This window comes from Callithrix jacchus, chromosome 15 (assembly GCF_049354715.1).
Source record: "Callithrix jacchus isolate 240 chromosome 15, calJac240_pri, whole genome shotgun sequence".
NCBI classification, from domain to species: domain Eukaryota; kingdom Metazoa; phylum Chordata; class Mammalia; order Primates; family Cebidae; genus Callithrix; species Callithrix jacchus.
Genome location: NC_133516.1, coordinates 32384630 through 32399552, shown reverse-complemented (window position 1 = coordinate 32399552; position 14923 = coordinate 32384630). Strand labels below are relative to the sequence as shown.

Sequence of the window (14923 nt, the reverse complement as noted above, 5' to 3'; positions counted from 1 at the left end):
CTTTGGAACGTAATTTCTTTGGTTCTTCACCACCACTTTTTGGAGAGTGGTAATGTCTTTCTCTTTTTGCTTTAGAAGAAGGTGAATATTATGGTGATGACTTGATTAATTTTATCTCCTAAAGAGATATTCGCTATAGGAGACAAAGGAAATATAGGAGTGTCTTAGAATCGGAAAAAGAAACTTGTTTTTGTTGTGGATGGTGAACTGGCAAATTAAATTTTTTTTTTTTTTTTGAGATGGAGTCTCACTCTGTTGTCCAGGCTAGAGTGCATTGGTGCAATCTTGGCTTATCACAACCTCCACCTCCTGGGTTCAAGTGATTCTCCTGCCTCAACCTCCCAAGTAGCTGGGATAGTATAGCTGGGGTTTCACTAAGGCCAGGCTGGTCTCGAACTCCTGACCTCATGATCCGCCCGCCTAAGCCTCCCAAAGTGCTGGGATTACAGGCCTGTGCCACCGCGCTCAGGGCAAATTAACTTTTAACAGTACTAAAATTATCTTGTTCGGGGAAAACAGACCTTCAGGCCCCTTACCCGTGAATGTGGGCAGGTTGGAAGTGTGTGCAGGTCTAGGAAGAGTTCACACCTTCTCAGCAGTGTGTGCAGGTCTAGGAAGAGTTCTCATTGCTCCAGAACACATTTCTCTGCATCTATGGTCTGTTTGGTTCTTTGCACAGGCTTCTCGTATGTGGTCATACAACATGCCTGCATGAGATGACTAAGAAGTCAAGCAACAGTACTTTGTTCACTTCTATCAGGATCTTGTCACCTCTGAATGTATAATTTTGAAAGAGGCTGGGCACAGTGGCTCACGTCTGTCATCTCAGCGCTTTGGGAGGCTGAGGCAGGCAGATCACCTGAGGTCAGGAGTTCGAAACCAGCTTGCTCAACGTGGCAAAACGCTGTCTCTACTAAAAATGCAAAAATTTGCTGGGCGTGGGATGCGCACCTGTAGTCCCAGCTACTCAGAGTCTGAGGCAGGAGAATCACTTGAACCTGGGTAGTGGAGGTTGCAGTGAGCCGAGATTGCGTCACTGCATTCCAGCCTTGGCAATAGAGTGAGACTCAGTCTCAAAAAAATAAAAAATAAATAAAAATAAAATAATAATTTTGAAAGAAACCAGCTCCTTGGTCAGGAGATCTTTAGGAGGGCAGATGCTGAACCCAGAGGAGGCTGGCAGCTTGTTGCTATTAGACTGAGATTATACTGCAGTTGTAAGGCAAAGGAGAAGTTGAGTAGTCTTTAGTTATTTCATTGTCCTTCCTCAGGGCCATTTTTTGAATCTTTATTGTGTTTAATCTTGGTAAGACCAGTTCTTTGGGCAGTTCTTGAAAAGAAAGGAGGGAGATTCTAAAATACTAGGAGCTTTTCAAAATTGTCCCAAGCCTCTGCTTTTTTTTTTTTGAGATGGAGTCTCATTCTGTTGCCCAGGCTGGAGTGCAATGACACAATCTCTGCTCATACAGCCTCCACCTCCTGAGTTTAAGCGATTCTCCTGCCTCAGCCTCCCAAGTGGCTGGGATTACAGGTATGCGTCATCATGCCCAGCTAGTTTTTTATTTTTAGTAGAGACGGGATTTCACCATGTTGGTCAGGCTTGTCTCCAACTCCTGACCTCAAGCGATCCACCTGCTTTGGACTCCTAAAGTGTTGGGATTACACACATGAGCTACCGCACCAGGCCCAAGCCCCTGCTTTCATTAATGCCTCCTTAGAAAGTTAAGGCAGCTACAGAGTTAAACAGGTTACATTCTTGCTGATTTTTGTTGTAATAACCCTGAATTAGACTTCTATCTGGTTTTGGATTTTGGACCTCTTTGGGATGTAGAAAGAGACTCTATCCTTGGTCAAGTTCACAACACTGACTTTTGCATACAATTTTTAGGGATTCAAGGGCCCATTCAGTCCATCCATGGTCTAACCATGTTTTAGAACCGCTGTCCTGAGGAATATCCAATAACTTTTATTGCCTTTGTTTTATGCTTCTACTACCTCATGAATATGAGTAGTAGATGATGCTTGATTCAACATGGTTATTACCCAGAGGTAGCTGATAGCAATACTTCTGTCATTTGCATTTATTTATTTATTTTTGAGACTGACTGTCACTCTGTCGCTCAGGCTGGAGTGCGGTGGTGTGATCTTGGCTCACTGCAACCTCTGCCTCCGAGGTTCAAGTGATTCTCCTGCCTCAGCCTCCTGAGTACCTGGGATTAGAGGCACCTGCCACCATGCTTGGCTAATTTTTGTATTTTTAGTAGAAAGGGGGTTTCACCATGTTGGCCAGGCTGGTCTCCAACTCCTGACCTCAGGTGATCCACCTGCCTCAGCCTCCCAAAATTCTGGGATTACAGGTATGAGCCACCACACCTGGCTGTCATTTGCATTTTAAAAAATTATTTATTTAAATAGAGGACGGGGTCGCTGCTGCCCAGACTGGGCTTGAACTCCTAGTCTCAAGTGATCTTCCTATCTTGGCCTCCCAAAGTGCTGGTATTACAAGCCTGAGCCACCATGCCCAGTCTTTTTTAAGAGATAGTATCTTAAAAGCCTCCTAGGCTAGAGTGCAGTGGCACAATTGTAGCTCACTGCAGCCTCTAACTCTTGGGCTCAAGTAGCTAGGACTACACATGTGCACCACCATGCCTGGCTAATTTTCGTTGTCTTAATTTTTTTTGTAGAGCTGGGGTTCTCATCATGTTGCTCAGGCTGGTCTCAAACTCCTGGGTGCAAATGACCCTCCTGCCTCGGCCTCCCAAAGTGCTGGGATTACAGGCATGAGCCACTGTGCCTGGCTTGTGATGGGCATTTTTAAATGCAAATGTGTGAGACTGTTGTAATAGTAGACCCTCCATCCATGTCCTTTGTCTTTGCATAATTCATCTGTAAACTCCAGTACTTTTATTTACTTAATTTTTTTTTTGAGACAGGGTGTTGCTCTGTTGCCCAGTTGGAGCGAAGTGGCATGATCATAGCTCACTGCAGCCTTGGACTCCTGGGCTCAGGTGATCCTCTTGCCTCAGCTTCCAGAGTAGCCAGAACTATAGGTGGGTACCACTGTGCCCAGCTAATTTTTAATTTTTTAAAAATGGAGATGAAGTCTTGCTTGTTGCCCAGACTGGTCTCTAACTTCTGGGTTCAGGTGATCCTCCCACCTTGGCCTCCTGAAGTGCTGGATTACAGATGTGAGTCACCTTGCCTGGCCAATTTCAGGATTTTTTCACACTGCACAGGCTACGGAGATTCTGCACTGAAATCAGGAACTGCTACAGGCTTATGGGATGAGGTCTGATGTCCTAATGTGGCATTTAAGGTGATACTGTCCAGCTGGCTCCAGCCTGCCTCCTCAGGGTTTAGTCTAATCCCCACTAACCAAATGGTTTGCTAAACATTCCATACATATTCTTTCTCCACACAAATCCTCTCCTGGCTGAATCCAGTGCCCTGTGCCCTGTGGAGATGACCTTTTCCTTCAGCTTCTCTCTTCTCTAGAGTCCAGCTCTGTTTCTACCTGCCGTCTTTATAAAACACCCCCAAAACATTTCAGTTCCTGGGGATATATTCCACACCCTTTGAACTGCAGTGGCATTATTGCCCTTAAACAAAACTCAAAATAGTATTTGCTCTTTTAAGATTAATTTTTAGGTTGGGCGCAGTGGCTTACGCCTGTAATCCCAGCACTTTGGGAGGCCAAGGCGGGCAGATTCAGCTGAGGTCAGGAGTTTGAGACCAGCCTGACCAATATGATGAAACCCCATCTTTACTAAAAATACAAAAATTAGCCAGGCGTGGTGGCATGTGCCTGTAATCCCAGCTACTTGGGAGGCTGAGACAGGAGAATTGCTTGAACCTGGGAGGCAGAGGTTGCAGTGAGCCGAGATTGTGCCATTGCACCCCAGCCTGTGTGACAGAGCGAGACTCCATCTCAAAAAATGAAAATAAAAATAATTTTTTGGGGCCAGGCGTGGTGGCTCATGCCTGTAATCCCAGCACTTTGGGAGGCCAAGGTGGGTGGATCACCTGAGGTCGGGAGTTCAAAACCAGTCTGGCCAGCGTGGTGAAACCCCATCTCTACTAAAAATTTAAAAAGTTAGCTGGGCATGGTGGCAGGTGCCCAGCTACTTGAGAGATTGAGGCAGGAGAATCACTTGAACCTGGGAGGCTGAGGTTGCAATGAGTGCACCATTGCACTCCAGCCTGGGCAACAAGAGCGAGACACTGTCTCAAAAACAATTTTTTTTTTTTGTTTCTTCTGGTAGGGCCTGATCCTTTTCTGATTGGGACTGTATTTTATACTTTCTTGTGTCTTTTTGCACCTGTATGTAGTAGATGAGGACCAAATATTTATAAAGATGTGCTAGATTTGTCTGAGTTGGAAACACCTTTTGTAATTAAACAGGGAAATGGAAGGGAATGGACAAGTAGAAATGGGGATTTGGTGGCTATGAATTTCTTCCTCCACCCTGCCTTGCCTTGAAGTGCTTGCAAATGTTAATTCTAGTGCTTTGTAGAGGCAGGCCCATCCCTTAGTGCTGCAGAACAGAGAGAACTTGCTCATATGGCAGAACTAAGGCCTGGAAACAGTCCTTCCTGGTTAAAATGCCAGTTTTCTAGGAAAACATTTCTGTGAGCGTGGCATTGGATGCAAATGTTCTCGGGCCTTTTCTTGGTTGAGCCTTGGTCTTACTGCCTCCTTGGACTGCTGTAAATGGTAGTATTTGCTGCCTGCCCTTCTCCCAGTGCAGCCCTGACACTAAGGAACAGTGATGGACAGAGCTGGGGAAAGACTGCACAGTATACTCTTTCTGACTTGGAACAAGGAAGCAGTTAGTCATTTTGTATCTTTGTGGCTCTGGATCTGTGCTTTTGCACTGAATTTGATATAGGTTTTCATTTCCCCTACTACAGCAGAATTTGAACAATAGATTCTGTATAGGAAAGCCTAAGATGTGTGGCTGTGTGTGGGGTGTGTGTGTATGTTTATTTAGAAGACATAACAAATGAGCTTTGATGGGGACACAGGTTCACTTCAGTGCTGGATCTCTGTTAGGGATTTTGTTGAGTATCTAGAAAATTTGCTGATCTTTTCTGTAAAATTTTATTTGTGGGTTTAGCTTATTTATTTCTGTCTCATTATATAAAAGGAGGGTAGGGTAGGGGAGCGGGTCTATGACCAGACTGTTTTCAAAAGTCTAAAATTTAATGTTAATGAATAAGAGCACCTTGAAATACATAAAATTTTAGGTGTAGGCCAGGTGCAATGGCTCATGCCTATAATTCCAGTGCTTTGGGAGGCTGAGGCAGGCAAATTGCTTGGGCCTAGGAGTTTGAGACCAGCCTGGGCAACATAGCAAGACTCTGTCTCTACAAAAAAAATTAAAAAATTAAATGAGCATGGTGGCATGCACCTGTAGTCCTGGCTGCTTGGAAGGCAAAGGTGGGAGGATTCCTTGAGCCCAGGAGGTTGAGGCTGCAGTGAGCCATGATTGTATCACTGCATTCCTGCCTTGATGACAGAGCAAGACCCTGTCTCTAAAAAGAAAGAAAAGAAAAATTTGGGTGTATTATGACTGAATGAACAATTACTAAAACAACTTACTCTATGGTCAAAAAATCAGATAATGTCATGTTGATGGAGATATGTCATATGTTAATGGAGATATGGAGAAATCAGAGGAGACCTCATATACTGCTGGTGGGAATGTCAAGTGGGCCACTTGGGAAAACAGTCTTTATGTGGTTAAACATATAGTTACCAAATGACCCAGCAGTCTCCCTCCTGGTTATCTACCCAAGAGAAATGAAAACATGTTCGCACAAAACCTGTGTATGAATGTTTATAGCAGTGTTATAATAGCCAAAAAGAGAAGCAACCCAAATGTCCATCAACTGACGGTTAAAATGTAGTGTGTGTGTATATATATATATATATATATATATATATACAAGGGAATATTATTCTGCAATAAAAAGGAACAAAGTGCTGATTCATATTACAACATGGATGAATCTTGAAAACATGTTAAGTGAAAGAAGTCAGATGCAAAAGTTCACATTTACGTGATTCCATTTATGTGAAATATCCAGAACAGGCAATAGAGACAGAAAATAGATTAGTGATTGCTTACGGCCTGGAGGTGGTGGTGGGGGCTAGGGAAAGTGATAGCTTAAGGGTATGGGATTTCTTTTTGAAATGATTAAAACATTCTAAAATTGTGGTGATGGTTGCGCCTATCTGTGAATGTGTTATACTTAAAATCATTGAATTGTACACCTTAATGGTGAATTGTATGATGTGCGAATAATATATCAATAAAGATCTGTTAATTAAACATGTATTGGCTGGACATGGTATCTCATGCCCATAATCCTAGCCCTTTGGGAGGCTGAGGCAGTAGGATCACTTGAGCCCAGGAGTTTGAGACCAGCTCTGGAAACCTATTGAGACCCCATTGATATAAAAAATAAAAAAAATTAACCAGACATGGTGGTATGTGGCTGTAGCCCCAGCTACAGGGGAGTCTAAGGTGGGAGGATCACTTGAGTCTGGGAATTTAAGGTTATAGTGAGCTGTGGTTGGGTCACTGCACTCCAGCCTAGGGGACAGAGTGAGACTCTGTCTTTTTTTTTTTTTTTTTGACAAAGTCTTGCTTTGCCACCTGGGCTGGAGTGCAGTGGCACGATCTCGGCTCACTGCAACCTCCACCTCCTGGATTCTCTCCTGCCTCAGCCTCTGGAGTAGCTGGGATTACAGGCACCTGCCCCCATGCATGGCTAATTTTTGTATTTTTAGTAGATACAGGGTTTCACCTGTTGGCCAGGGTGGTCCCAAAGTGCTGGGATTACAAGTATGAGCCACTGCGCCTGACCCAACAGCTGTCTATTTCATTTCGGTGAGAAGATTTCTATTCCAAGACAAGAGTCTTGCTCTGTTGCCCGGACTGGGGTGCAGTGGTGCCATCTTGGCTCACTGCAACCTCTGTCTCCTAGGTTTAAGCAATTCTTGTGTCTCAGCCTCCGGAGTAGTGGGAATTGCAGGCATGTGCCACCACACTGGACTGGTTTTTGTATTTTTTAAGTAGAGATGGGGTTTCACCACGTTGGCCAGGCTGGTCTCAAACTCCTGACCTCAAGTGGTTCACCCACCTTGGCCTCCCCGAGTGCTAGGATTATAGGCGTGAGCCACTGTGCCTGGCCTAGTGAAAAGATTTCAGTTAATCATAGAAGGTACTGTTATTTCCCTTTCCAGTCAACCCAAGCCTGCTTCCTTGGGTTGCAGGAACACAGACAGGTGCTGATTTTTTTTGTCACTGTAAATTAAATTTGCATTTCTTTTTTTTTTTTTTTTTAATTTTTTATTGGATTTTAGGTTTTGGGGTACATGAGCAGAGCATGCAAGACAGTTGCGTAGGTACACACATGGCAGTGTGCTTTGCTTTTCTTCTCCCCTTCACCCACATTTGGCATTTCTCCCCAGGCTATCCCTCCCCACCTCCCCCTCCCACTGGCCCTCCCCTTTTCCCCCCAATAGACCCCAGTGTTTAGTACTCCCCTTTCTGTGTCCATGTGTTCTCATTTTTCATCACCCACCTATGAGTGAGAATATGCGGTGTTTCATTTTCTGTTCTAAATTTGCATTTCTTAAAAGTTTCACATAAATGGAAGCACAATAATATACAGTCGATCCTCATTACTCATGGAGTCTGTATTTTCAAGTTTGTAAATCTGCTAAAATTTATTTGTAACCCCAAAATCAATACTTATGGTGCTTTTGCTATCATTTATAGACATGCACATAGTGGCAAAAATTTTGCAATGTGTGTTCTCAGCTGAGGTTAAACAAGGTGACATGCTGCTGCCTTTTTTCCAACTATCAGATTTTTATAAAGTGTCCTTTTCTTGGTCTATTTAGTACCATGGTTTTTCGAATTTATTTGCTTTTTTTTTTTTGAGATGGAATGTCACCCTGTCACCCAGGCTGGACTGCAGTGGCAAAATGTCGGCTCGCTGAAACCTCTGCCTCCCAGGTTCAAGCGATTCTCCTGCCTCAGCCTCCCGAGTAGCTGGGATTACAGGCATGCACCACCATGCCTGGCTGATTTCTTTTTAGTAGAGATGGGGTTCTCCATGTTGGTTAGGTTGGTCTCGAACCTCAGGTGATCTCCTGCCTTGGCCTCCTAAAGTGCTGAGATTACAGGTGTTAACCACCGCACTTGGCTTATTTATTTTTATTTTTATTGGTACAGCTTACAGGTGTGAGCCACTGCATCTGGCCTGTGGTGATTTTGATGCTTAAAATGGCCCCCAGACATAGTATTGAAGTGCTGCCTGGTGTTTCTAAGCACAAGAACAGTTTGATTACCTTACAAAGAATGTAAGTGTGTTAGGTAAGTTTTGTTCAGGCGTGAGTTGTAATGCTGCTGACTGTGAGTTCAGTGTTAATGAATTAGTAATTTATATAGAATGAGGTGTCTTTAAACAAACATATGTATAAGGTATTATATTGTATGTATGTATATAGATCTGGAAGGTTATATATTCATTGGTTGATGAAAATATGAGTAGATCATCTTCCACTGGTTGAGAGTTTATTAAAAAAAAAAAAAAATATATATATATATATATATATATATATATATATATATCTGACCAGAGACTTTCAGGAACGTAACCATTTATTTTTTCTAGGTGCAGTGACTCAGTATTCAATAACTCAGTGTATACAGTGACTTTATAGAACATAGTTACCATCAGTAATGAGAATTCACTATATAGTCTCGTTTCAGAGCCCTAGCTGAGTGTTCTAGACTTTAATGTCTGGGAGTCACAGGCAGTGCTTTTGGTGATAAGCATTCATCCCTTAAATTTCCTCTCCCATTAAAAGTCATTTCCACAGATCACCTATTATGCATAGCTCAGTCTGTAATAGTTCATGGTTTCACCACTAACTTTTTTGGGCCATCCTGACTTTCAATTCAGGAATTATTTTTGTCTTGTTAGTAATAATGTTCTACAGGGTCTTACTCTGTAGGTATTCAATATGTATTTGATTATATAAGTACTTGAGATTTTTTTTTTTTTTTTTTGCAAATTTAAATTTAATGGTCCCTAACTGATTTGGAGACTTTATAGTTACAATTTGGACCAAAAAATTGGTTTGATGGCTAGTACTCTGGTTGTGTGTGTGTGTGTGTGTGTGTGTGTGTGTGTATTTTAGAGTAAGGGTCTTACTATGTTGCTGGTGCTGGTCTTGAACTCCTGGACTCAAGTGATCCTGCTGCCTTAGTTTCCAATGTGTACCACCATGCTTCGCTAGTGAATATTCTGAAACTTATTTATAAAGATTTATGCTCAAATGGAAGATGTGTGGATCAGGGCCAAGCAGCACACTAGCCAGGATATACATAGGCTATTTTGGTTTACTGTTTTTGGTGCTTTACATGGAGACAGTGCAGCAAAAATTACAGTGAGATAATTAGCACAGAAAATATAATAAATAGGCTGGGCTTAGTGGCAGGCACCTGTAATCCCAGATACTCAGGAGGCTGAGGAAGGAGAATCGTTTGGATCCAGGAGGCGGAGGTTGCAGTGAGCAGAGATTGCACCATTGTACCACAGCCTGGGTGATGGGGTGAGACTCTGTCTCAAAAAAAAAAAAAAAAAAAAAAGCTCAAGAGTTCAAGATCAGCCTGGGCAATGTAGTGAGATCCTATCTCTATGTAAAAAAATTAAAATTATTAACTGTAACAGAGACTGGAATAATGAGAAATTGGCTAGTCAGAAGTAGAGAAGGGCTGGGTGCCGTGGCTTATGCCTGTAATCCCAGCACTTTGGGAAGCTGAGATGCGAGGATCCGTTGAGTCCAGGAGTTCAAGACCAGCCTGAGCAACATGGTGAAACCTTGTCTTTACAAAAAAATATAAGAATTAGCTGGATGTGGTGGCATGTACCTGTAGTCCTAGCTACTAGGGAGGCTGTGGTGGGAGGATTGCTTGAGCCTAGGAGATTGGGGCCTCGATGAGTTGTGATTATGCCACTGCACTTTAGCCTGGGCAACAGAGGGAGACCCTGTCTCAAAAAAAAGAACGCTCTAGAATATAGGAAGTCAATATGGGTATTTTGTGTGTATATATAGTCTTCCTATATATATTTTATAATGGTATATATAATGGTATAATTGTGTGTATGTATAGTCTTCCTATATATACTTATTTTATATATAGTCCTTCTATATGTAATATATATAAAACATATTAAGAAGTTAGGAAGACATACATACATACATATATATATATATATATATATATATATTTTTTTTTTTTTTTTTTTTTAGGGACAGGGTCTTGTTTTGTCACCCAGCCTGGAGTGCAGTGGTGCAATTATAGCTCACTGCCACCTTGCACCCACCCTGGACTCAAGGGATCTTCCCACCTTAGCTTCCCAAGTAGCTGGGACTACAGGTGTGCACTGCTACACCCAACTAATTAAAAACTTTTTTTTGGTAGAGATCTTGCCATGTTGTCCAGGTTGGTCTCAAACTCCTGGGCTTAAGCGATACTCCATCTTTGGCCTTGCAGGGTGTTGGGATTACAGGTGTGAGCCAGAGCACCTGGCCACTCTTGTGTAAGGTTTCTTTCACATAGTGTAATGTTTTAATTTATCCATGCTGTTGTCTGTATCAGTAGTTTGTTTATTTTTATTGCTATGTAGTGTTTCATTGCATTAACACTACAGTTTGTTTATTTTCCTGTTGATAGATATTTGGGCTGTTTCCAGTGTTTGCCTTATGAGTAGAGCTTTTATGAATTTTTTTTGCACAGGTTTTTTTGTGGACGTACACATTCATTGCTCTTGAAGAGAATAGAATTGCTGAGTCATAGGATAGATGTATGTGTAGTTTTATATGAAACTGTAACACCTTTTCCAAAATGGTCTTGCCATTTTTACACTCTCATCAATAATGTATGGGAGTTGTGGTTGTTCCACATTTAGCAACATTTAATGTGTTGTCTGTTTTTAATTTTAGCCATTTGGGTGAAAGTATAGCGGTAGGTAACTCATTGTGGTTTTAATTTTTACTTACTTGAATGCTAATGAAATTGAGCACCTTTTCCTGTACTTATTGGTCTTTGCGTATCTTCCTTTTTGAAGTATTTATTCATATCTTTTGTCCATTCTTTAAAAAATGGCTTATTTTTTAAAAGAAATTTATCTTATAGAGATAGGACCTCCCTATCTCTAACAGATATCTATGTTACCCAAGCTGGTCTTGAACTTCTGGGCTCAAAGGATCCTTCTGCCTTATCCTTTCAAGTAGCTGGGACTGTAGGCGTGCACCACTGTGCCTGGCAGTTTTTTTGTGTGTGTTAATTGAGATTTAGGAGATCTTTTTGTATTCTGGATACCATACTTTTTGTTTAGTTTCTTTTTAAAAACAAGGTCTTAAAACAAAACAAAAAAAATAAATAAAAATAAAAACAAGGTCTTACTGTGTCGCCCAGATTGGAGTGCAGTAGTGTGATTATAGTTCACTGTACCCTCTAACTTCTGGGCTTAAACAACCCTCCTGCCTCAGCCTCTGTAGTAGCTAGGACTACATGTATATACCATCATGCCCAGCTTCGCTTCTTTTTTTTTTTTTGAGATGGAGTTTCGCTCTTGTTACCCAGGCTGGAGTGCAATGGTGCGATCTCGGCTCACCACAACCTCCGCCTCCTGGGTTCAGGCAGTTCTCCTGCCTCAGCCTCCTGAGTAGCTGGGATTACAGGCACACGCCACCACGCCCAGCTAATTTTTTTGTATTTTTAGTAGAGACAGGGTTTCACCATGTTGACCAGGATGGTCTCGATCTTTTGACCTCGTGATCCACCCGCCTCAGCCTCCCAAAGTGCTGGGATTACAGGCTTGAGCCACTGTGCCCAGCCGGCATTTTCTTTTAAAATTTTTTTTGTAGCAATAGGGGTCTCAGTATTATTTGTCTAGGCTGGTCTTGAACTCCTGGCCTCAAGCAGGCCTCTTGCCTGGACCTCCCAAAATGCTAGGAATACAAGCATGAGCCACCATGCCTGGCATGTTTTCTTAATGGTATATTTTAAAGAGGGCTGGGCACAGTGGCTCATGCCTGTAATTCCAGCACTTTGGGAGGCTGAGGTGGGCAGATGACTTGAGGTCAGTAGTGCATGACCCACCTGGCCAACATGGTGAAACCCCGTCTCTGCTAAAAATACAAAAATTAGCCAGGCATGGTGGCATGTGCCTGTAATCCCAGCTAGAGAGGCTGAGGCAGGAGAAACTCTTGAGGAGGCGGAGGTTGCAGTGAGCTGAGATTGCGCCAGTGCACTCCAGCCTGGGCAACAGAGCGAGACTCCGTTTCAAAAAAATAAATAGGCCGGGCGCAGTGGCTCACGCCTCTAATCCCAGCACTTTGGGAGGCCAAGGTGGGTGGATCACAAGGTTGGGAGTTGAAGACCAGCCTGGCCAATATGATGAGACCCCATCTCTACTAAAAATACAAAAATTAGCCAGGCATGGTGGTTCGTGCCTGTAGTCCTAGCTATTCAGGAGACTGAGGCAGGAGAATCACTTGAACCTGGGAGGCAGAGGTTGCAGTGAGCCGAGATTGAGCCACTGTACTCCAGCCTGGGTGACAGAGACTCTGTCTCCAAAAAAAAAAAATAATAATAATAATAAATAAATACATACATAAATATCAGATGTTTTCAAATTTTATGAAGTCTGATTTATAAATGGTTATTGCTTTCTGTGTCCTGTCTGAGGATACCTTGCCTACCTCTAAGTTTTTTTTGTTTTTTTTTTGTTTTTTTAATAAGACACGGTTTCACCATGTTAGTCAGGCTGGTCTTGAACTCCCGACCTCAGGTGATCCGCCCGCCTTGGCCTCCAAAGTGCTTGGATTAGAGGCGTGAGCCACCACACCTGGCCACCTCTAAGTTTTGGACATTTCTAGCAAGGCTTGAAGTCAGATAATGTAAATCATGTAACTTCTTTTATTTTATTTTTTTTTTGAGACAGGGTCTGGTTCTGTCACCCAGACTGGAGTGCAGTGGTACAATCTCCACTCACTACAGCCTCAACATTCTGAGCTCAAGCCATTCTCCTATTGCAGCCTCCTAAGTAGCTAGGACTACAGGCAAGCTCAAGCGATCTGCCCACCTTGGCCTCCCATAGTGCTGGGATTATAGGTGTGAGCTACTGCACCCAGCCTAACTTTAATTTTTATGTTTTCACCTAGAAGCTTTATAGTTTTAGCTTTTACATTTTGGTCTTTGAGCCATCTTATGTTAATTTTTGTTACTTTGTGAGATTGGTGTTGGTGTTTATTCTTCCCACACATGGGTATCTGGTTGTTCCAGTACTTGCAACATTTGTTGAAAAGACTTGTATATTGTCTATTGCTCTGTAACAAATTATTCCAAAATTTAGCTGTTTAAAACAGCAAACAGTTATTACCTCAGTTTCTGAGGCCTAGGAATTCAGAAATGGTCCAGGCTGGAGTGTAGCGGTGTGATCACTACTTACTGCAGCCCTTGCTTCCTGGGCTTGAGTGATCCTCCCACCTCAGCCTCCCAAGTAGCTGGAACTACGGGCATGCACCACCATGCAGGGCTAATGTTTTCTATGTTTTTGTAGAGATGGGGTCTCACTTTGTTGCCCAGGCTGGTTTTGAACTCCTGGGCTCGAGGGATCTTTTTTTGTTGGCCTCCCAAAGTGTTGGGATTATAGGCGTGAGCCACCGTGCTTGGCTTAGAGGATCTCTTTTCAAGATGACTTATTCATAGAGCTCTTGGCAGGAGGCCTCAGTTCCTTGTCATTTATGTCTCTACCCAGGGCTCACTCACTCTCTTTTTTTTTAATTTACCCTACTTTCAAGCTAACTTCCACCTCCCAGTTTCAAGTTATACAAAGAGCTCTTTGAGTATCCTCATGGCATGCAGTTATCTCCTCCTTAGAAATGATCTAAGACAAAGTAAGGAAGAAACCGTGTTGCCTCTTATGACCTAGTCATACACTATCACTTCTGCCATATTCTTTTCATTAGAATGAGCCACGAAGTCTAGCCTATACTGAAGGAGAGAGGAGGATTTCACTTGTTAGAGGGAATAATGTAAGAAAATTTGACATAGTTTAAAACCACCAAAATTTTCTCTCCCTATTGGTGTGCTTTGCTACTTTTGTCAAAAAACAGTTGACTGTTACTGATTGGTCTCTGGCAAACAAAAACAAAAACAATTGACTCTGAAGATACCGGCCTTCTGAAATCTGTGTTCTGTTCCATTGATCTATTTTTTATCTGTATGCCAGCACCCCACTACTGTAGCTTTATGGCAAATCTTGACATCAGGCAATGTAAATAATCTACCTTATTGTTTATTAAGATTTATTTGCAGGCCGGGTGCAGTGGCTCAAGCCTGTAATCCCAGCACTTTGGGAGGCTGAGGCGGGTGGATCACGAGGTCAAGAGATCGAGACCATCCTGGTCAACGTGGTGAAACTCTGTCTCTACTAAAAATACAAAAAATTAGCTGGGCGTGGTGGCGCATGCCTGTAACCCAGCTGCTCAGGAGGCTGAGGCAGGAGAATTGCCTGAACCCAGAAGGCGGAGGTTGCGGTGAGCCGAGATCGCACCATTGCACTCCAGCCTGGGTAACAAGAGCAAAACTCCGTCTCAAAAAAAGATTTATTTGCATATTCTAATTTCTTTTTATTACCATATACATTTTATTTATTTATTTATTTTTCTTTGAAAAGTTAAAAATTCTTTAATTTTTTATTCCTGGTACCACTACCACAATTTACAGGGCAATATACCTGATTTAATGAAAAGAAAAAGACAAAGCTACAACAGATAAAAGACCTCAGGAATGTACATCTAATTGACACTACATTGCATTAATCAATA

At 42.4% G+C, this 14923-nt stretch overlaps 1 protein-coding gene across 5 annotated transcripts in view; it reads left to right on the top strand.

Moving 5' to 3' along the window:
- Positions 1-14923, top strand: part of IP6K1 (inositol hexakisphosphate kinase 1) — a 57955-nt gene that overhangs the window by 793 nt on the left and 42239 nt on the right. For 2 of the 5 annotated variants that reach the window (XM_008981647.5, XM_017964909.4), the window contains exon 2: positions 8250-8390. The exons of 2 other annotated variants lie outside the window; for them this stretch is intronic. The gene's annotated coding sequence lies outside the window, so the exon portion shown is untranslated. The remainder of the gene's footprint in view (positions 1-8249; positions 8391-14923) is intronic. One more of the 5 variants, XM_017964911.4, reaches the window with a different exon arrangement.